Source organism: Lissotriton helveticus, chromosome 1_1 (assembly GCF_964261635.1).
Source record: "Lissotriton helveticus chromosome 1_1, aLisHel1.1, whole genome shotgun sequence".
Lineage (NCBI taxonomy): Eukaryota > Metazoa > Chordata > Amphibia > Caudata > Salamandridae > Lissotriton > Lissotriton helveticus.
Window position 1 is genome coordinate 360978193 of NC_136057.1, and position 22283 is coordinate 361000475.

At 43.3% G+C, this 22283-nt stretch overlaps 1 protein-coding gene across 2 annotated transcripts in view; it reads left to right on the plus strand.

The window, feature by feature from the left end:
• Positions 1-22283, plus strand: part of LOC144808610 (adenosine deaminase 2-like) — a 773449-nt gene that overhangs the window by 85703 nt on the left and 665463 nt on the right. For both annotated transcript variants that reach the window (XM_078673649.1, XM_078673650.1), the window contains exon 2: positions 12638-12698. The gene's annotated coding sequence lies outside the window, so the exon portion shown is untranslated. The remainder of the gene's footprint in view (positions 1-12637; positions 12699-22283) is intronic.

The following is a 22283-nucleotide window of genomic DNA, read 5'->3' on the forward strand; positions in this document are numbered from 1 at the left end:
CTTGTTTCCAGTCCAGGGAAGACATGGCTTGGCAGTTCGGGCTGGACTGTTCCCACGAGGCACAGGGTCAGACTGATTTGCATATGGCCATGTCTGAACTGGGGTGGCTTGGTGAGCTAAAGAATGATGATGGATTAAACCTAGATCAGTTGACTGGGGGTGAGTGCTTGCAATGTTCAACACTTCGTCCATCATCCCCTTTGGTTTCACTCTTTTTGTAATCCATTTTTGCTGTATATAATGTCTAGTAATAGCTTGCAAATATTTGTACCATATTCCTATCTTTGCCAGCTTTCATATGATCCTCTCGTATGCCACCCACCCACCTGGAGTCCTTCTCGCTCTTCCGCAGCCGAGACATATCCAGTCTTATCCTCTGTCTCGTATTACTTTCTCTGTTGCAATAAGTAGTGTGGTCTGGTGGCGTCATGTGTGATATTCCTAGATTCCTCTCTCATTAGTTACAGCTGAGTCAAAAGTTTAGGTTTGCCTGTATCTACATAGAGAATTTCTCCCTCTTTCAGTTCTTTCTCTAGGGTCCCTACTTTTTGAGCCTGATGCTTCTTGCTTTGCACAATGGGATTTTGAGTTCTGTCTGTCAGGACTGCTTTCTATGCTTCCTACAGTCTTACAATCGACTCTACAGATTACAATTTTGTTTAGAAATATAGCTTTGTGTCAGCCAGGAGTCCACTATCTCCTCATCCTGTAGTGCCTATGCGCCTAAATGCCACGTGTTCCTCCCAATGTACCAATGCCGACCCCCTATGCTACCTGTGGAGGATAATAATTGGAAATGCTCTTTGTAAGGTATCTGCCTTGTAGAATGGTATGGATTCTGCTGTTGGGGGTAAATATGTAGTTGAACTGTGAGAATGTCGCGTGTAACCCAGAAAAGAAGGAGTAATGCCTATCCGAGAGGTGTTTGAGGCTCCACAGATCTGACCGGCCAGTTGCATTAAAATTGCGTCAGGTGAGTGGATCCACCAGCAGAAACAGGATTGGATCTGCTCCTGTCAAGGCCTCTGTCTAGGGCATCATTCAAGACCCCACAGGTGCGTGTGTGGCAGCCTGTGCTTCTAGGAAAATTACACCTATGGAGTCCTGTACTTTCTGTTGGCGCTTGGGCAGGGCATAAACATTGAGAATCATAAATGATCACCTCCCCATATATTACCTGAATAAACACCACAGCCGCCTGGATCTACTCACTGTCTAGTGATCTGGAACAGGATAGGCTTCCTGGCAAGAATTGGTACTCCTCTTGAGTCTCTGAGTCTCTGGTAGAACCAGGGGCACTAGGAATCTCTCTGCAATCATTTGCAGTTAGTACCTATCAAGTGGGTTTCTTGGAGTAGGGCCAAGTCTGGCGCATGTCTGGAGATATAACGGGCCACTAATCCTCTTTTGACCATATTAGCTAAGCAGCATACAGTCCATGAAAGGACCTTGAACCTCGCATCCTCTTGGTGTCTAGTCATCTGGGAGGCCGGGAGATTGTATATTTCGACAGGGACTTGAAGTAAGATGTCCTCAGGTTGTAAGTTAGTGTTATATGTGACTAAACTTTTCCAATGAATAATCATTAAAACTTCACCAATTGTTCCCCAACATAACTTTTCCTGTGCATGGGTTTTGAACTGCCCACATCCCCAAGTGATAAAAGGTCTGTCACCCACTCCTGCCCAAACTCCCACATCCGTAACACTAGTAGTAATAAAGTCACTTGTATTGTTTTGCCTGTCCATTGTGACTCAACCAGGCATATAAGACACGAGATATTCAGGCTGTTCCTCTGGATCACTCAAGACATTATCTGGTAGCTGTGTCAGATCAAGAGTCTAATAGGCCCATGACCATCTCCTGTGTGTCGTCGGCCTTTCCCCAGGAGGATCCCTTGTTCAGGCTCCTCCCCCCATGTGGGCCTGCTCGGTCGGCCTGGGCTGCACTCCACTGCTACTTGCAGATACCCCATACTCCATGTCCCAGGAATGGGAAACATCCATTACAACACAGTCATTACAAAGCACTGCCTTTACAACACAGCAGTCTTTTACATCGCATGCCAGTACAACGCAGAGATTACAATGCATGTCACTACAACACATGCCATTACAATGCATGGCACTACAATGCATGCCATTACAACGCATTATAAGGTAAGTAATGGAGATTTTTTACATTTTAGTGTTGGTATGGGTTTTGGGGTAAATGGGAACAGTATTTTTATCCCTACACTATCCAACACTAACCCTACTGTTGCACTCACTGGAGTGGGAATAGTATTTTTTACCCCTACACTATCCAACACTTACCCTACTGTTACCCTAAAAGTGTTATGCGTTGTAATGGTATGCGTTGTAATGGAATGTGTTGTAAATGTAGTTTCTAAAAATGCTTTGTGAAGGCATGCGTTGTAAAATCATGTGTTGTAATGGATGTTGCAATGTAAAAACCGCGTTGTAAAAGCATGAGTTGTAAATGTTTGCGTTGTAACGTGTCCTATTCCCCAGGAATGCATGGCTTTTCACTAACCCATTCCATTAACCCTAATGGGTGTTGAAAAATATCATTTTTGATATGAAGCATCACCTTCAGGCTAGTCAGGAAGGGAATCATGTACTGAATATTCATGGCTTTCATTTTCTTTTGACTTCTTCAAAGGATCAGTGTTTTGTCTGTACTAGTTTACTGTAGTCTGGAAAGAACATGATTTTCAAACCCTCTTAGATGATCTCTTGTTTGTACCTAGCTGTTTTAAGGCATGAATCCCTGTTGTGAGAATTGAAAAATCTAGCAATAATCAGCCTGAGAGAGGCCCCAGGTGTGGGCCTCTGGGTCAGGGACCTGTGTGCCCTTTCAACGATGAAACATGTGGACAAGTGTTCTGGGTTCGCCATGGTGTGTAACCAATCCTCCAAGAATTGCTAAAGCCAGCTAACTTCTACCCCCTTTGGCATCCCTCTAATGAAATGATGTTACTTCTTGCACTTTCTTCTGTATCCTTAACTTATTTCTCCTGTTAACTAGTGACTGCTCGGAGGTGCCCTAAAATTACCTGAGTTTGTAGGGCAATGTCCTCTAGGTCTGAAATGCTCTGTTCTATTTCTACCACACTGTCGATTACTTTATGGAGATCTCGTCTCAAGAGTGCCATATCAATGTTCACCTCTCTTATTAAGGCTTCTATTACTGACATATTATCTTTAATTACCTGCAGGATTCTCCTAGTATCTAATGCTGAGAATGCATGGTTACTTTCTAATGCTTCACTGTTTCTTGTGTTGAGCCCTGGCCCATTTCTAGTTCCACTTGACATTAAGTTCTTTAAATTTGTCCAGATTGTCTTGTTTATGCATGTGGGAGCTGTTGCAGAAGAGACAGAAATGGATTGTGTCGAAACCTTAGCTCAGATATACCTTTTCTGGGATACAGTATTCCAAACGTTAATGAACTACCTCACCAGTCATCTTTCAAGAGAACCCCCTACTGGTTTGTCGCCATATGCCTGCAGCCTGCATTGTCCCTTGAGCTCATTGACTCAGGTCTTACCAGTACACGCCACTGGGCTAGCCTCTCAAGACCCTTCTTGTCAACCAGATGGCTAAGTAGTCTTCTCTGGGGAGTGCTAGAGGGATACCCACATGGTGCTTGGGGCTGGTAGCCCACAGAGAAGGCATTGCCTGTGGGTAACTAAGGAGGAGGGCCAGGGCATCATAAAGCTTCAACATGAGGTTGAATGACTCAGACAAGGTGTGCTAGGAACTAGTTGGTGGGACTGACCACGGAATGCCAAAACAGCAGCAGTTGTAGCTTTCTGTGACTCAGCTACCTGCTCCGAAGATAGGCACCAAGTCAGTGCTGCTGGCCCTAGGACATCGTTAGAACAATCCATAGTTTGGGGAGGAAGGTTGTCTGTAGCCTCCTTCCAAAAGATGGAGCAGTCCTCGTATATAAAAGAAAAATGGGGATGTTGGTGATTGTGAGGTGGCAGGCACAAGTGGGATTGTGGCCATTAGTTTTTGGTGAGTGTGTGAAGAACATATTTTGCTGTAATATGGTGCAGGCGAGTTGGAGGAAAGTGAGATCAAGGATGGAGATAGGTGGAAGGTGAGAGAATGGTGCTCAGCGCCTAGTGAGTTGGGTGACAGGCATGGGTCTGATAATTTGGAAAGAGAAGTTGGTGTTCTACATTGAACCCACAGAAAATGAACAGATTGCAGGTCAGCGAAGGAGGTGCAGAGGTGTCGACTGGTGCCAGGATAGCAAGCATGAACAGTGGCCCGGGTCCTGAAACCAGGTCAGGCTGGGAGAGCCAACAAAGGTGGTGCAGAATTGTCAATGAAATTTGTGCCTGTTGAATGTGAAGGGAAGAGCAATGAGATGCGACTTCCGAAAGGAAGATGTGCTCAGGATTAAGGTACTGGGACAGAGGAGATTGGAAAGCTGGCGACGACAAGCAGGGCAGATGCAGCCATGGGAAAGAAAGAGAATGGAGGGCATAAAAAGACGGAAATGTGCACTATTAAAACAAATAAAAGCACACATTTGATGAAAACACTGTGTAGTAATCCACGCAAATACTTTATATATTTAAAATAAAGTAACTTTAATGGAGTACAAGATATATGCAGGAACCAACAGCAAACCCACCAAGTACTGGTTTACATTAGAACATTCACTGCGATGCAATACCACTGCATCATGACTGCATCATATAATTCTAAACATTACCACATATCTTCCCCCTATGGAATCTAAAAGTAAAAATAAGAAAACATTAGAGAATATACAATATATATATAAAAAGAAAACATTTTACAAGAAACATTTTTTCTTTACACAAAAAAATGCAATGCAGTTAAAAACACAAATTTACAAATGAGATACTTTACACAAACTACCAAAACTCCATCTCTTCCCATCATCTAGCTCAGCCACAGAACCCTTAACAGAAACTACCTTAAGCGGCTGGGGAAACTTACTTTCTCCCTTCCTTACAAAACCACATTTTCTCACAACAACCCAATCACCTTCCTGTAACATTAAATTCTTAGCACATCTCCTACTATCAAATTCCATCTTATTGCGCCACTGACAATCAACAACTCTTGACCTCATCCTTTCTCTATCCACCCAAGCCTGATTTTTTTCCTTCAACCACATCGGACACTCTTTAGTACCCGGTTCGCTTCCTTGAAAGGACACAAAAGGAGAAACTCCAGTAACCGAATGAGGCGTAATCCTGTGACCCCACATCATTCTTCTCAATTCATCTTTCCATGATAAACCATTAGCCAGAGAAAGCTGAATACAATCAATTACCATTCTGTTTACCCTTTCTACAAGTCCATTGGCTTGCGGACGGAACAAGGCCACTCTCTCATGACTAATCCCAAGACTAACAGTGAAACTAGACATATCTGAAGAAACTAACTGAACACCATTATCAGTTACAAGACTTATCGGCACCCCTTCTTCCAAGAAAACTTCCTTTAAAAATGCTATCACATTCGCAGTACAGACTTGCCCCACTGATTTACAAGTAAACCATTTGCTATGGTAATCAACCAACACAAGTAAAAACCGATTATTGCTTCCCAACTTGTCAATCGGACCCAAAACATCCAAGTCTAGTTTCAAACAAACAACTAGGAGGTTTTTATCTGGTTCAGAGTATATAGGCGCACAACCTGGGTGACCGCAAGGTAATGAAGGCAGTGAGTAATTCGTATAGGCAATGAGGTGAGCGGTAACCCTCACAACCGCTCTGGAAGTGGACCCCGTGGGATCCCCAAAGTAACAAAACACAGCTATACCCCTGCACTATACAGTTAAAGTTGGTACTTGATAGTAATGGTATTACAAACAGGTATTTGAAAATAATCTGAGCATATCAGTCCAATGATCCTTGATTTCAGGAATAGGTAAGCATTGATAACACAAATCACTACAGGAACGTTTCTTTCTTGTATGAAGTGTTCTTGTTTAATGTTCCTTGGTATATGCCAACACGTGTTTCATCGCAGGGAACAAACTGCGAATCTTCAGGGCCTCATGTGCGGCAGGATTATTGCTGCCATGAAGGAGCACCCGGTATGGGTCTGTGCTGGAACCCGGTATTTAGGCGTGTCCAGCGGTCTGGGCTTCGATATTGCGAAAGTAAATTGGTAACTCAATAGTCTATGGCAGTCGTGTAGTAACCGGGAGGAGAATTCTGTGGAAATACCGATTCAAAGGCGGATACACCTAACTGGTACCTGTCTCCCTCTCGTGGTTCCCGGCGCCGTCTAACAGGGACGTCCTGTCTCTGTTTCTGTAGTGATTTGTGTTATCAATGCTTACCTATTCCTGAAATCAAGGATCATTGGACTGATATGCTCAGATTATTTTCAAATACCTGTTTGTAATACCATTACTATCAAGTACCAACTTTAACTGTATAGTGCAGGGGTATAGCTGTGTTTTATCCAAGTCTAGTTTCCCCCAAGGTTTCATAGGTAGATCCACACATCTTATCTCTTGTAACTTTTACCTTATCACTATTTTTGCAAGCATAACAGTCTCGCACAAGATCTTCCACATTCTTTTCCATCTCTGGCCACCAATAAGATTCTCTTAGTTTACGCTTTGTCAAACTCCTACCTAAGTGCCCTTCATGTACAATTCTCAACAACTTTGATCTCAATGAAACCGGTGGAACTATCCTATTACTTCTAAAAATGTTGTCACCCTGCAAGCTAAGTTCATCCTTAACCGATCTGTATTGTCTATGTACTGTTCCTTCACTAGATTCATCCCAAGAATTCATAATCAATTCTTTCACCTTCTTGTATTCCTCATCCTTCTCTATGGCTCCTCGCCACTCTTCCTGACTAACAGCAAATTCACAGTCTACACTAACAACGAAATCTTCTAAAATTTCCACACAAGAATCATCATCCATCGGCATTCTAGAGAGACAATCGGCAATCACATTCCTATTGCCTCGCAGATAGTCCACTACAAAATTGTAATCCAAAACAGATAGCAACCACCTCGATATACGGGGAGTCACACTTCCATCTAAACCCCATCCTCCTTTAAATACATGAACTAAGGGTTTATGATCCGTTTTCACAACAAAAGGCAACCCCCACAGATAGTACTTAAAATGTGTTATTCCCCAACAACACACCAGTGCTTCCTTTTCTATAGTAGAATATGATTTTTCTGCTCCCTGTAGTCTGCGTTAAGCAAACCCAATGACAGTCTCATAACCATCTGATACTTGTAACAACACTGCTCCTAGACCAACATTACTCGCATCCGTGACCAATATAGACTTTTTCTTAAAGTCAAAATGTCCTAATGATGGGGCATTGGAAAGACTATCTTTCACTTTAACAAACGCATCCTCACATTCAACATTCCATTCAAATATCACTCCTTTTTTTAAAAGTCGCTGTAATCTATAAAGACACTTTTACGGTCACCGTTCTTGACCAATGTTGGACTAGCGACATTGAGATTCTGGTTTTTAAAATTGGTTCCTCATCTCTAGCCTGCTGGAAGGGAGCATTGGTATACCGCCCCGCGGGCCCCTATACTGAGGCCTCGACTATCCTTCTGGAGACACTAGCTCCCCATATCAGCTCAGGGACCAATTTTGTACTCCTCGGGGACTTCAATGTTCACAGCGAACTATCTGACAATGCAGAAGCACGCAACCTGCTGGCTGACTTATCGGCCCTAGGCTTTAAACAGTGCAACCAGGGTCCGACTCATCAGGCTGGTCATACCCTCGACATAATTCTATCCAACTCACATTCCCTGACCTGTTACCCCCCTACGCAGGTGGAATGGACCGACCACTTTATAATCAATTTCTCCCTCCCTACTCTCTCTGAAGAACGCCCCCACTCTGCCCCTCTTCCGCTATGGCGCAGGCAGTGGCACAAGATGTCCGCTGATGCTTTTAGAACGGCTTTTATACCTCCTGATTTTCTCCCCTCAGACTCCCCCAGTTTGGCCCTGTCCAAATTCAATGATGCCTTGAGTACGGCGGTCAACCTTATTGCCCCCCTAAGACGCTGCAATCGGCGTTCTGACCGCAAGCAGGAACCATGGTACTCGGACTTACTGCGTGCGGAGAAAAAGGCCTGCAGGAAGTTGGAGAAATCCTGGAGAATCTCGCGCAGCACTGTCGATAGAGACAGGTATAGCTCAGCAATGAGACTCTATCACAAAAACATCCGAGCTGCCCGTAAGTCCCATATTATCTTCCAACTCTCTGAGGCTGGCAACGACTCCAAACTGATGTACCAGGTTCTCTGCACATTCACCAAGCCCGTCGCTTGCGACAGCCCAGAAGTGCTGACCCAAAAACTGTGCGATGACACTGCTGGGTTTTTTTCCGATAAAATTGATGCCATTTATCGCAACATCTCCCAATCAAGCCCATCCGCGGATGAAAATGACTCCTCTTCCAGTCTCCAGCCTGGAACAGCCTGTGCTGCTCCAGCTACGCTATCCTTCATCCCCGAGATAACCTTGGACCAAGTCAACTCCCTGATTGGGACTATTAAATCAGGTAGCCCAGTGGATCCTGTACCAGCCCGTGTCATGCACCTTATTGGGAGTGTCCTCAGTCCCTCCATTCTGACGGTGATCAACCGCTCCCTCTCTGAGGGATTGGTCCCCCGGGAGTGGAAGGAGGCCATGGTCAAGCCTATCAGGAAAAACACCGCCATCCCCTGGTCGGACATGACCAATCTGAGGCCAATCTCCCTTCTGCCGGTCATTGGCAAACTGACGGAGAAGCACGTTAATTACCATCTCTCCAGCTTCATTGAGCAGACCGGCAGTCTAGACCATTCTCAGTCCGGGTTCAGGCCTAGGCATAGCACCGAGACTGCTCTTCTCTCCGTCACGGATGCCATACGCCTGTCCCTGGACAGAGGGCTGTCAGTGGTGTTGGTGCTGTTGGACTTATCCGCAGCATTCGACACCATATCCCACGCCATTCTCCTCACCAGATTAAAGGAGATAGGCATTGGCAGATCTGCCTTGGCGTGGTTCACCAGCTTTCTCTCAGAGCGTACTCAGAAGGTGAATATGGACCCTTTTAGCTCCACTTCTGCCAGTATCATCAGAGGAGTCCCGCAGGGCTCTTGTCTTAGCCCTACGTTGTTTAACGTATATGTCTCCTCTTTGGCCAACATGACGAGGTCCTTCGGGTTTATGCCTATCTCCTACACTGACGATACGCAGCTGCTGTTTACCTTTAAGACCTTTACCCCGGAGATAAGACAAGCTTTCTCCAACGGCATGACTGCGATCGCCAGCTGGATGGCCAAGAACTTTCTCCAGTGTAATGTGGGAAAGTCTGAGGTCATGCTATTCGGAGAGGCAAGAATCCTGTGGACCCCCGACTGGTGGCCCTCCAGCTTGGGTCAGACCCCTCTCCCGAAACAGGTAGTAAAAAACCTGGGGGTTCGTTTAGACCATGACCGTACCCTTTTCCATCATGCCAGCACCACGGCAGGGTCCTGCTTCCACATCATTAGCCTCCTTCGGAAAGTGTTCCCCCTTCTACCAGACAACACACGGAAGACCCTGGTCCAGGCCCTCGTTCTGAGTCGCCTGGACTATTGCAACGGCCTATTCTTGGCAGCCAATGAAGGAGTGCTCAATAAACTGCAGGTGGTGCAGAACACCGCGGCACGGCTGGTAACTAACACCCCCCCCAGAACGCCGTCCCTCCCCCTCCTCAAGGCCCTTCACTGCCTTCCCATCCGGAAACGGGTGGAATTCAAGATCTGCTGTGTGATACACAAGAGTCTTCACAATCTGGGACCCCACTACTTGGCAGATAAATTTGTGTACCACCGTCCATCCCGCAATCTTAGGTCCAGTAACCAACTGTTACTTCAGGTTCCCAGACATCACAAGACCAGACAGGGAGGCCGTGCCCTCTCCATCATGGGCCCACGTCTATGGAACAACCTCCCCCTCTCCCTTAGAGAATGCTCGAGTCACTCAGCTTTCAGAAAATGCCTAAAGACAGTACTATTCTAGGAGGAGCTTGCTCGACCTGTTCACCTCACAGCTCCGCGCGGAGATACACCTTCGGGTGTGATGCCGGCGCGTTACAAGCCCATAAATAAATAAATAAATAAAAGAAGCCTCATAGGTTCCACTAAATCAGCGAATTTAGGCACAAACTTAGAACAATATTCAGCTAGACCTAAAAATGACTTCAATTGTTCCTTATTAATGGGAGATGGAGCATCCTTCACAGCTTTCACAATACTACTCTTTGGTCTTATACCATCTGCTGATATCTGATGACCCAAATAGTTGACCTGATTCAATCTTATCTGACATTTCTCTTTTTTTATTGTCAAACCACACTCTGAAATTCTACGCAACACTTCATCCATCAACTGATCATGTTCCTCAAATGAACTTCCCACAATCATAATGTCGTCCTGAAAACACAACACTCTGTCCATACCCTTAAAAATATTCTGCATAATATGCTGGAACACAGCTGAGGCTGATGCCAACCCAAACGGCATTCTATGATACCTAAATGCACCTAAAGGTGTCACAAATGATGTTAACGGACGTGAATCGGGATGTAAATTCACCTGATGGTAAGCTGAGGACATGTCAAGAACACTGAAAACTCAACCCCCACCCATCCTACCTAGTATTTCTCCAATATTAGGTGAGGGTTGTTTATCCACCCAGATGTTTTGATTTAAATCTCTTAAATCAATACATAAACAAATTTTGTTTCCTTCCTTAGGTGCGACTACAATCGGAGATAACCATTCCGATGATTCAATCGGTTCGATAACTTTAGCCTCCAACAATTTATCTAATTCCTTGCTAAGTGGCTCTCTCATCATATGTGGTATTGTTCTAATCTGATGTACAATTGGTTTAGCATTTTTCTTCAATATAATACGATGTGAAAATCCTTTCAACATACCCAACTTATCTGAAAAAATGTCGGAATGTTTTTCCATTAACATTTTCCCCCATTCATTTCTCATCTCCGCTCCAGAAGACACATTTCCCACGTTTTGTTCAATAACCATTACAGGTTCAATAGCATTCGGATTGAGTACAATGTTCAAATCTTTCTGATGACACCACCCAAGTAAATTAGATCCTTCCTGGGTAATATATACTCTTCCATAGACCCCATTGTTTTTAAAAACGATATTCATCCATTGCATTCCAAGAATATTAATTCTTGATCCACCATATCCTACAGCTCTCACATCTGTTGGTAACATATCTTTCATCTCTCCATGTAATTTCTCTTTAAAAGTCTCTTTTGAAACCAAGGTAAAAAGGCTGCCAGAATCAGCCAAAAGACTTACAGTTCCTTTTCCCAGAATGATTTCACAATGAGGTTTCTCCATCTTTTCTGTACTTTCTCTCTTTAGATTTGTGCACTCATTAGCAGAATCATATTGTTCCACCGACTCAATTCGTGAAGAATTTTCTAACATTTCAATAGATAGGAATAATTCTTCATTCTGTTCTTCCACATTTTCTATTTCTTTAATACTAGCATTTCTAGTGTATCCCTTCGACCTACAAGCCTTTGCCAGATGACCTCTTTTACCACATATTCTGCATGTAGCATTCCTTGCACCACATGTAAAACTTGAACTTACATGTCCTGGACATCCACATCTATAACAAATTATGGGTCTCTTATCATTTGTTTTGGACGATACATTTTCATTACTTTTATTTAGAGCTTTTTTAAATACTTCCTTTTTTACTTCTTTGACCTCCACAGCAGTCTCTTTACTCGATACTACCATTGGATTTCCAGTAACTCCTTTGCTTTTATCTATTTCTTTGACCCACATGTCAGTATTTTCCATGCTTCTAGCAATTTGAATAGCTTGTTCCAAAGTAGGATCTGTTGATAACAACTTCTCTCTTATCCTTTTATTATTTGTGCATCTCACAATTTGATCCCTTATCAAGGAATCGCACAAACCTTGAAATTCGCATGTAACAGCAAGACCACGTAAAGCTGCAACATACGATATAATGCTTTCATCAAACTTTTGTGCTCTGTAAAAAAATGTATGTCTTTCAAAAACAATATTTACCTTTGGAGTAAAATTATTTTCTAACATTTGCAAGGACATTTCATAAAAATGTACTGGTTGACCATCTCCCGCACCCAAAGATATTTCAGGTAAGTCATCATATATCCTTCTACCTTCTACTCCAAGGTAATGCAAAAGTATGGCTTGTCTTATCACAGGACCATATTTGTCCCCTCCAATGGCCAATAAATATGTTAAAAATATATTTTTCCAACGTTTCCAAGGAATAGAAGGTTCACCAGGGATTGGCAAAAATGTTGGAGGTGCAGACATAGATTCACCAGTCATACCTGCAATTTAAATTTAAATTAACAAACCAAAATAATAATTTTACACAATAGATTAAAATAACAATCTAAAATAATTAACCAAAATAATTAATTAATATAATAGACTGAAATAATAATCTAAAATAATTAATGAAACAATGGTTTGTGTCTATAACTTGAGTCTGTTGTTTATTTCAATGAACAATTTGGTAAAGTCCTCTCTTTGTTTCCACCCTATAGGCAGGAAGTTGCATCAGATCGAGTTGAAGGACAGTAGAGAAATTTCGAGGCAACAATCCTGGTAAGTATTATTCATGTATATATAGAGCAGGTAGATAAATAATGTGCTCCACAAAACCACTTTCATGTATTTTATATTCTATGAGTTGTTTGTTGTCCGTTTCCTTTTAAACACACGGGCTAAGACATGCCCTAAGGGCATGTCTGTCTGTCACATGGCATAGGTGTGCATGCACACATGTGCATGCACACCTGGAATCGGTATTTTACCACCCAATTGGATTGGGTGGTAAAATACCGATTCTGTAAGGCCTTAGGGACTCTGAAGAGTCCCACCTACATCTGGAAGGTACCGAATCGGTAAAAATACCGATTCGGTATTTTACAGATTCTGTAAATTTACCGATTCGGTAAATTTACAGAATCTGTAAAATCTGGCCCCCTACATCTCAAGATGCCAAATACCGGTCGGAAACGGCCGAATTCGGCCGTTTCCGACCGGTATTTGCCACCTACATCGGGCCCTTTATCTTTTAACTTCACTTAAGAAATACTTTTAAAACAACAAGGTCCTTTCACACTCGATTGCACTGGAGGTTTGATTTATTTATGAAGAGTGTTCTTTCACAGTTGACTATACTTGCGCTAAGGCACACGCAGTGTTTATTTTCTAAATTAGTGTTCCTCCATGCTTGATCCACGAACTGACTCTCAATAGAATTGTTCAATTTACGATCTATTTCCTTTCAGCACTAAGCACATGAAGCTGTTACTCTTCTATTAATGTTATGCTGCTTTTCACAATTGACTGTAAAACGGTTCCAGCTTCGGTTAGCAAATCAAGGTTAAATACATTTAACTCAAATAAATACAAGGGGGAGGTAGAGGTAGGAATGATAGAATCAACCTCCTGAACTAGATAAACAAACACTGGGATTCTATCAATTATTATGTGAAAAGTGAATATTTATTACTATTTTTATTTTTATTTTTAAGTTTTTTGTTTATCACTAGGTGATAAAGATGTGTGATGTCAGTCTCAGTTGATGACTAAGACAAGCACTTACGTGTTTTTAAAATACCCCTCACACACTATGATCCCCATAGTGTCATGCTTCATCATAGGGGTCTTTCCGTCCCTCTACTGGGCGACCTACGAACTACGTGGGAGCACTGTTTGTTTTGAACAGACTAAGGGGCCGATTAGGATGGCGGTTTTTCCGCATCCTCCGGGCCGGCGGAAGTGTCCGCCGGCCTGGCGGATGCGGAAAAACCGCGGCGGAGACTCCAAAGACCCACCGCCAAATTAGGATGGCTGGTGGGTCTGGAATTCCGTCCGCCGCTTTTCCGCCGCGGTCGGCTTCCGACCGCGGCGGAAAAGCTATAACATGGCAGGCGGTGTCTATGAGACACCGTCCGCCATATCATGATGTGTGTGTAAATATGCTTTTCCACGGCGGCATTGCCGCCATGGAAAAGCATACGGACCTTCACTTCGGGGGCCCGTTGCGGGCCTCTGGGTGAAGGGGTGGTGGTGGGTGCACATGGGGGGTACCTATGGTACCCCCCTGCATTTGCGTGCACAATGCAGCAGGCACCGCGCGGTGCCTGCCGCTTTGTGCACGCAAATGCTGTGCATGCATTTTTTACATTGGGGCGGGTGCAGCTTGAAGCTGCACTCACCGCAATGTTAGAGATAGAGGATGTGACCGCCACCCTGGCGGTCACATCCTAATCAGATCGGAGGGAACGCCGCAGCCCATGCGGACGTTCCCTCCTCCTCAGGGGTCGCGGACGGACTCAAGTCCGTCCGCGATCCTAATCGACCCCTATGTGTGGTGTAACCAAAGTGTAAGTGATATGTGGTGTAGTGATGTGAGTGTACTAAGTAGTTATAAAAATTAAAAATTCCCTGGCTAGTAGAAAAAAAGAAATGTATTTGCTTCCCTAGCTGGAAATGTTAAAAAGGGGTTGTGGTAGGGCTATTGGATGAGCCCTACTTGGTCGACATGTTTCGTAAGCAGTCCCCTACTGCTTACTCTTCAGGACCTCTGAAAATCCCTACTAGACTCAAGTCACTAACTAGTTGTAGTATGCCTACTTTCCTACAATAGGGCACAAAAATAAGCTGTTCTATTGTGACATCAGGGCTTGAGTTGGCCCTGAGAAAAATGACCCAATCTGGTCTCTAGAAAAAAGGAAACAAAAGGGGAAAGAAAAAAACACATAAGAAATACAAAAAACTTTAGGTTGATTTTCAATAATCCAACATGCACTTGTTGCAACTTGTGGATAAAATGGTGATATATTTTTCATATCATACTTTTGGTCTTTGATGATTTCTCATCTATAGTAAATCATGGTATGTTCGCCTGATTTAGCTTAGACGTGCTATATTAATCTTGTCTTTTATCGATATTTGCTGAACACACATAACACACATACTCTTCATTCAATCATCACTTTTTGTATATATACACAAGTATAAGGAACCATACTGCTGCAGATGGGCATGTAAAATCAAAACATCATACTCTCAATGGTCTTTAGCGTATAAAGTTTGCAACACTTGGTTAGTGTGTTGGTGTACCGCGCTGTTTGGCAGCCACAAATATTATTAAGATTACGGCTTTAGGACCTGGAGGAGAGAGAAGGCAGATACATACATTGATATCAATTGTTCGTGCACCATGAGACAGCCGGGCCGGGTGATCCTTCCGGTCACTGGAAAAAATAAATATTGAAGACCAAGGATTTTGGGGTCAGTCTCGTGAGACGATCTGCTGTGGCCATATTTTAAAGACTTCTGGTCGTAGTCTTACTCACTTCACTGGTGTATGGACTGCTTCTTCATCCGACCTGTGCTGCTCCGTCGATGGATTTGAGTGGCTAGTCATGTGTTATTTATGCTCGTGAAAAGCCGTAGTCATTGCTTAGGACTAACCCGGAAGGAAAAACATTTGCTGCCGAGACTAGCACGTAAACAAAAATGGCGCCCTAAACGCGGCACATGCGGAAGTGGCAAAACCATGTATGTCATTCCGAATGTTAAGCCTCGATATCGTTAACGTTGCTGCTAGAGCGTCAACAAAGATGGCGTATGGGCAAATGGCAAACGCGGAAGAGTTTCTGTTTGGTGGTAATTGTACAGAACAATTATTATCAAAGCTGGCTTTTCTTTCGAAGTGACGTGTTTGACAAAAATCGGCAAATTGAAGGCCGGTAGTAATGTCATTCTGATATCGCCAATAAAATAGGAGGCAGTGCTTTTTAAAAAAAAAAAAAATAATAAAAAATAAGGGAGGAAACCAACCTAAAGTTATTATATCATCGGAAATGGTATGGTCATTACAGTAACCCCACTGGATATACTTTGATGATTTTGTTGGACCAGTTTTCACGATCTGAAATAGTAAGGACTGGGTGGACCTATTTATAGGGGCTCATTCTTTTACATATAGGGAGTGCAACATGGGGGGGCTAGTTGCACTCGTTGAATGATGTCAATGGTAATTGTTCCGATGTCGCACCCTATGTTGCACCCACAATATGAAAAAGAATGAGGCCCTTAGACAGGCTAACTCTCACCCAGTCCTCATTGCAGACCATGTACAACTGCTCCAACTATATCATCAATGCATATCCATCGTGGATATCGCAATGACCATAACATTCCCAATGATAACATTTTTTATTTTTCGGCTTTCATAAAAAGCACTGCCTCCAAATTTAATGGAGATATTATAATCTATAATATACTAGACATCGGAACAATTACCATTGACATCATTCTGCTGGTGCACCAAACCAACTTTAAGCTAGTGAGTATATAATTTGGTAGGCAATTCTATGTTGACAAGGCTTTGCTAGTGGGCTGTTTGATTTTATTATTCATTTTTGTAAAGGTTAGTACCTTTGTGCAGGACTTGTTTATTTGGATAAGGAGAGCAAACTCTATGACTCATTACTTGATAACTTTTTCTTTGCTGGACAGGAGGCATCAGGAGCAATCCCAGAAATGATGCACAGTTTTGAGTGGTAGATGATGGATATGGGGTTCCCATTGGTCTGACGTCTGATTTTTCTGGGAGTGGAACTGGATTCAGTGAGGATGCAGTTGCATTTACCAGATAGCAAACACGTGAGGTTGCTAGTGTTGTTGAAGGGGATGTTGATAGCAAAAAAGTGAGGTTGTTTGTGTTGTTGGAGGGGATGTTGACCAAAATGAAGGCTCAAATGAGAGACATTAAAGTGTTGTTGGGGCACTTAAACTTTGCATCACGGGCTGTGAGGGCTGGCCACACATTTTGCAGGTGTTTTGGTTTGGCTCTTTGGGATGCCACATTGCACCATCACAGGGTGCTGCTGACCGGAGTTGAGGCAGATTTGAAGGCATGGCCAACTTTTTGGAAATGATTCAATTGAGTACCCATTCAGTGTTTGAGAGATGAAGCAGAATGGTCCATTTAAACATTTTTCGATGCTGCTGCTGAGGCATGATTTTGGATTTTCTGGTAAGGGAGATAGTAGGCAGAAGGTTGGCTGGAAGAGTAGAAAGGTGGTGGTCGCAGCTTTGCCTTTTTGGAGTTGTTTCCTTTGGTAAAGGGGTGCTAACAAGAAGGTTTTGTTTACTGTGGAGAACATGTCAAAGGCCATTGCGGTTAATGGGTTGTCAGAGAAGGATGAAAGGTGTTATAACTGTTGAGAGATTTTGTGGTGCAGTGTTTAAAATGAAACATTGGGTTTAAGCCAAGGCACATACTGGGAAATGCTAATGCAATTGTGGATGCTTTATCTTTTTCTCAGTAGAGGAGATTGTGTGGATTGGAGCCTGGGGAGGAAAGGTATAAATGGAGATACCGTAACAATTGTGGTCCAAAGGATAGAGCTCATTGAACAGCCCTTATCTATCAGGCCAAAATCTAGCTAATCTGCCTAGAGAGAGCACAGCCATGCTTGGGTGTAATTCCTAGCATTGGGGGCTAGGAGGATGCTTGTAGAGGATATCTTGGAGCAGCATTGGAAGGATGTGGTACATTTTATAATGCACATGGTTGACGAAAGGTTTGCCTCCGGTAACAATTACAGGTAAGGTAGCAGAGCTAGCTTTCTGTGGAAGGTATACAGAGGTTATGAGTCGTTGGCTGGGAAAATGGGTTAGAGGATATTGAAGGGTTGGGCATAGGTGATGAGATAGGTTGGCGAGAAAGGGTTTTGCCCAGTAACGATGCACATTCTGAAGAAGCTTATGGAAGTGTATTGTGGTGTATTTATGAAACAGAAATGAGGTGATAAATATTTGACTGTGGTGTGCTTAATATTTGGAGGATTTAAGGTTTCAGAACTCATTGGGTCAAAATCTCAGGAAGGTTAGAAAGGAGAAAACGTAGTTGAAATGAGGAAGGTGGTGCAGATAAAATTGGTAAGGTCAAGGAAGGACCAGAGGGGGCAACTGAGACTGGTGTTGTTGGTACCGTACTCAAATAAGAGGTTGTGCCCAGTGGTTTGGTGATATAAGGTAGAGGGTTGGAGATTGCAGCAGAGATTGCTCGGCATGAAGATGGGTCTAGGTTTATAGCATTGCAACTTTTGATGATTTTGTGCTCGGTTTTGGGGAGTTTGTAGCTGCTGGATGCAGAGTATGATACCCATTCTTTCCCTATTAGTATGGCAACAGGGGCCCATCCAGGGGCTGTTCACAGGAGGAGAAGTTGGGAGATGGAAATCAGGGTGTTATGCAAGGTTTATTAGGTACATTTTGTTGTTGAATTAAATACCTTAATAATGGTTTTGTTCAGCTGTTTTTGTTACAGGTTGCATGGCAGGACCAGGAAGAGAACCTATAGAAATTTGGATTTGAGGCGATTCCTTTATTAAGTGGGCGGGCTGACAGGCAGCGATGAGGAGATATGCAATGCAATTGGACTTCAATGACCTGCAATACCAAGTTAAATGGTTTAGGAAGGGTGGCATGTGCAGGCATGAGTTGTTGCAAAGACTGGGCACTTTAACCCGAAGTGCGCATTGCACTGATGTTTTGTTGGTTCATCTCGGGGGAAATGTTCTTGACAAGGTGAAAGGTTTAGCTTTGTTAAAGATGGTGATGGTGAATCTACATAAGTTGAACATGGCTTGATCAAGTACAACAGTGATGTGAACCGAGTTGTACCCAACAAGGGAGTGGCAAGGTGCTAAGAAACTGGGAGCGAATATGGAGATGCAGAGGTTCTGCCGTGAGGAAGGGGTGTTTCTGGTGCAGTATCCGGACATTCGTTTTACACTGCTACACTTTTTTTGTGACTATTGAGTTCCTCTTTCAACAGTGGGCATGGAGGTGTGCTTGTCACATTTGGGAGTGCTGTGATGGAACTCGAAAGTCATGCATAAGATTGCATTGTTGGATTATACGTTGGTATGTCACTGATGGATGCATTGTGAGTGAGAAGAGTGTGTTATACAGGAGAATGCTTAAGGCATTATTTAGGGGAGGAGGGGTTATGGACAGGTTTTTCAAGTGTTTAGTGAGGTCAGGGACTTTAGAATGCATGGCAAGTACCAAGGGAATGTTTACATGACTTGTTGCATCTATCTCGATAAAGCAACATTTTTCACATTTATAGGACTTGGGTGATTTCTGAAGGAGCTTACCCTCCCGATCAATCTCTCTCTGCTTTTCAGAAGAGTTGTCTGTCTGATCTGTTGGTCTAAGCTCGGAAGCTCCATCGCCAAGTTCCTTCTCTGCACAGAAGCCAGCCAGGCTCCTGTATACCCTTGGTGCTGAGCAGGTCTAGCAGGATAAAAAGAGAAAAAAGCTCAGGTTTGTCTTCATCTGGTATGTGTGACAATTACCGATCATGTTGTGATGCAGGGACTTGACTTAAAACGCGCCAACCTAACACAAGACGCATAACACTTCGCAAGGCTATCTTTAGGTATCATTTGATTATTACATGGGCTCTAGCAGACAGTTAAAGGTGTCTAGTCTAAGAAAGCCAAAAACTATTTTGAGGCTAAATCTGATTCAGGTGACTCATTCAACCAAACACTAAGGGACCTCTTTCATATTAGAATCCCCTACTGCAAACCCCACACCTTATTCCCTTATACTCTTCTTCAACCCACACACATTACTCCCATAGTGTTGCCTCGTAACAGCATTTATGAGCTAAATGTAAACTCCTGTAAAGCCACCTACTGCACATTGCATGCCTAGCCTTCATTCGAAACCAGTAGATTCATATAAACACCACACATATAACCCTCTCAAGATATATACGTGGTCAGAGGTGGTTCCAAGGTTGTCCCAAATAGTGATAACTTGTATATATCCTTTTTATCTTTTTAACTTCTTTTTAGCCTTTATGAAATGTAATCTGTGTATTTTTTCTAATCAATGGAGTTATTTATACTTGCCATGATGCTTTTTTATTGAGTGTTTCATGTATTTTGCATCTTTTAAGGTCTTTGACCGAAATAAAGATTACTTGACTGACTGATAACACATTTTCTTTGCTAAACCCCGAAAGGAAGATATAGGGATCTCACTGTTTCAAACTCAAAATGCAAAAAGTATGAGCTTGTCCAACCTTGAATTCTCCCAAAATTGATGTGATTCAAGTTTGACTTGATTGTGTACCCCGAGACCTTCTTGCTCACTTTAACGGTCCGCACTCTTCCAGCATTTGAAAATTTAGTAAATTGCAAGCCTTTCAGTCTATAATGGCCATAATGAATTTCAGTGACGTTGTGAGACACTTTCATGAAGTTGTGAATTGCCAGTTCTACATTTCCATTTTGCTCCACACGTGTCTTAATGGTCTGCATCATTCTTTCAGCTTTCAACGTCTCCATTAGTCCACGAGGGGGAAGGTAATTTTCCAATGATGCATGCCCAAGCATTTGAGGTACTGTTGGAACTCACTGGAACTCTGGGCCATCACCCGCCTTGATGGTGGTGGGAGGTCTAAAGGTTCCAAGGACCTTTTCTAATTTTAGAAATACAGTTAATGGGACGACCTTCAGACAGGGAATGTCATATATGTGTTCGTTATCAACAGCAGTCGGTTTCCCATCTGGAAGCATCCCAAAATCACCACTGATCTCCTTCAAGGGTTTCACGGCCCCATGTGTGTGCTATTGGGATGAGCAAGTTTTGGGGCCTCTGTGGTCTGACACTACGTGCATTCTCTGACTGCTTGATCTACCAGGGCACCCATGCCAGAAAACCAGACTTCCCCCTCATTCTGGCCTTAGTATTCGCAACCCCTTGGTGTCTGGTGCACCGGCTGGGTCAGATGATGTTGGAGAGATTGCAGCCCTACAATGTGACCGCTACCTGCGCACTTAGTCCACCTCAGACCCTCATCATTTGGCGATACAGCCCACTTGATTCATCCATGTCTTAGGATCCTGATAAGAAAGACTTCCATTAATTCATTGAGGCAGTGGCCAGAGCCTTCTATTTCCGTTCATCTTGTATCATCCTCTGATGAGATTTCAGACACACTAATTGTCCAATTTTGTATATAGTCGTCTGTCACAATGACTTGATCCATTTTGTGCTGTATACTTCTGCTCTGACGCGTTGTTATAGGCAATCTTCTGGGTTGTTGCACTCTCAAAATCGGAATTGATATTGTAGTTTCATTGTGCCTATTCCTAACAGGCTATCATCAACAATGGCTTCAATAGGAGGTTCAGCATCTCTGACAGGGTCGCTAAGTTGAGGATGAACATTCCACAGTAGGTTGCCATCTCCAGGAAACTCCTTACTTCTGCTGCAGACTGGTTTGGAACTGCGTCGCTGTTGCTTGACACTTTCTGCGTGTTCACTCTGATTTCCGCTCCAGAGAGGATGTATCTATAAAACTGTACCTCCATCTTCAGAAATTCATATTTTTGCTGCTGCAGTGTAAATGCAAAATCTGCTATGCTTTGTAGAGTCCCACTTAACCACTTGAGATACTTATTGGTGGTCTGTGTGTAGGTCAAAATGTCATCACTGTCATTTAGGAATCCTTGAAATCATTATCTACAGAGAGAATAAGGTGTCTTTCATGTTTTCTAGCCTCATTCAGGAGCCTCATTTCAAAGCACCGTCTTATAGCCCAAAGTTATTTTGACTTGCTGACGAAAACCACTCAGTGTGGTGTTGCATACTTTCCCAATGACTCCCTGCTTTTCCAACTTCATGAACTGCGCTTCGACCCAGGGTTGCTGGTGGGAAGTTGTCCTCCTGTGCTATAAAGCAGTAGGCTTGACCGTGGATTATAGGGGCAAGCTAAATGGAAGAGATTTTAGGCAGTCGCAGCCTTAAAATAGACGTCTGAAGTCATTTGCTAGTCGATCAATTCCTTTTTATTAGATGCTATGGGTAAACTAAATGTAATGCAGCTGATCAGGGTGCACTTTCCTGCAGCAGTTACAAAGAACTGTGCTGGTTAGTTCCCCAGAGATGATTTCGGTGTTGACTGTGCCTGCTGCCTGCTGCCTGCAAGTTACAGAGAGTCAGATCATGTCAGGACATCACATTTACAGATGCCCCTGTGCTGATGAGTGCCATTATGGTCAGCCCCTGCACTTTCAGCCTACATATGGGTTAGCTGTTCTTTTGGTGGGTGGATTTTGCAGCAAAGCTTAAAAAGAA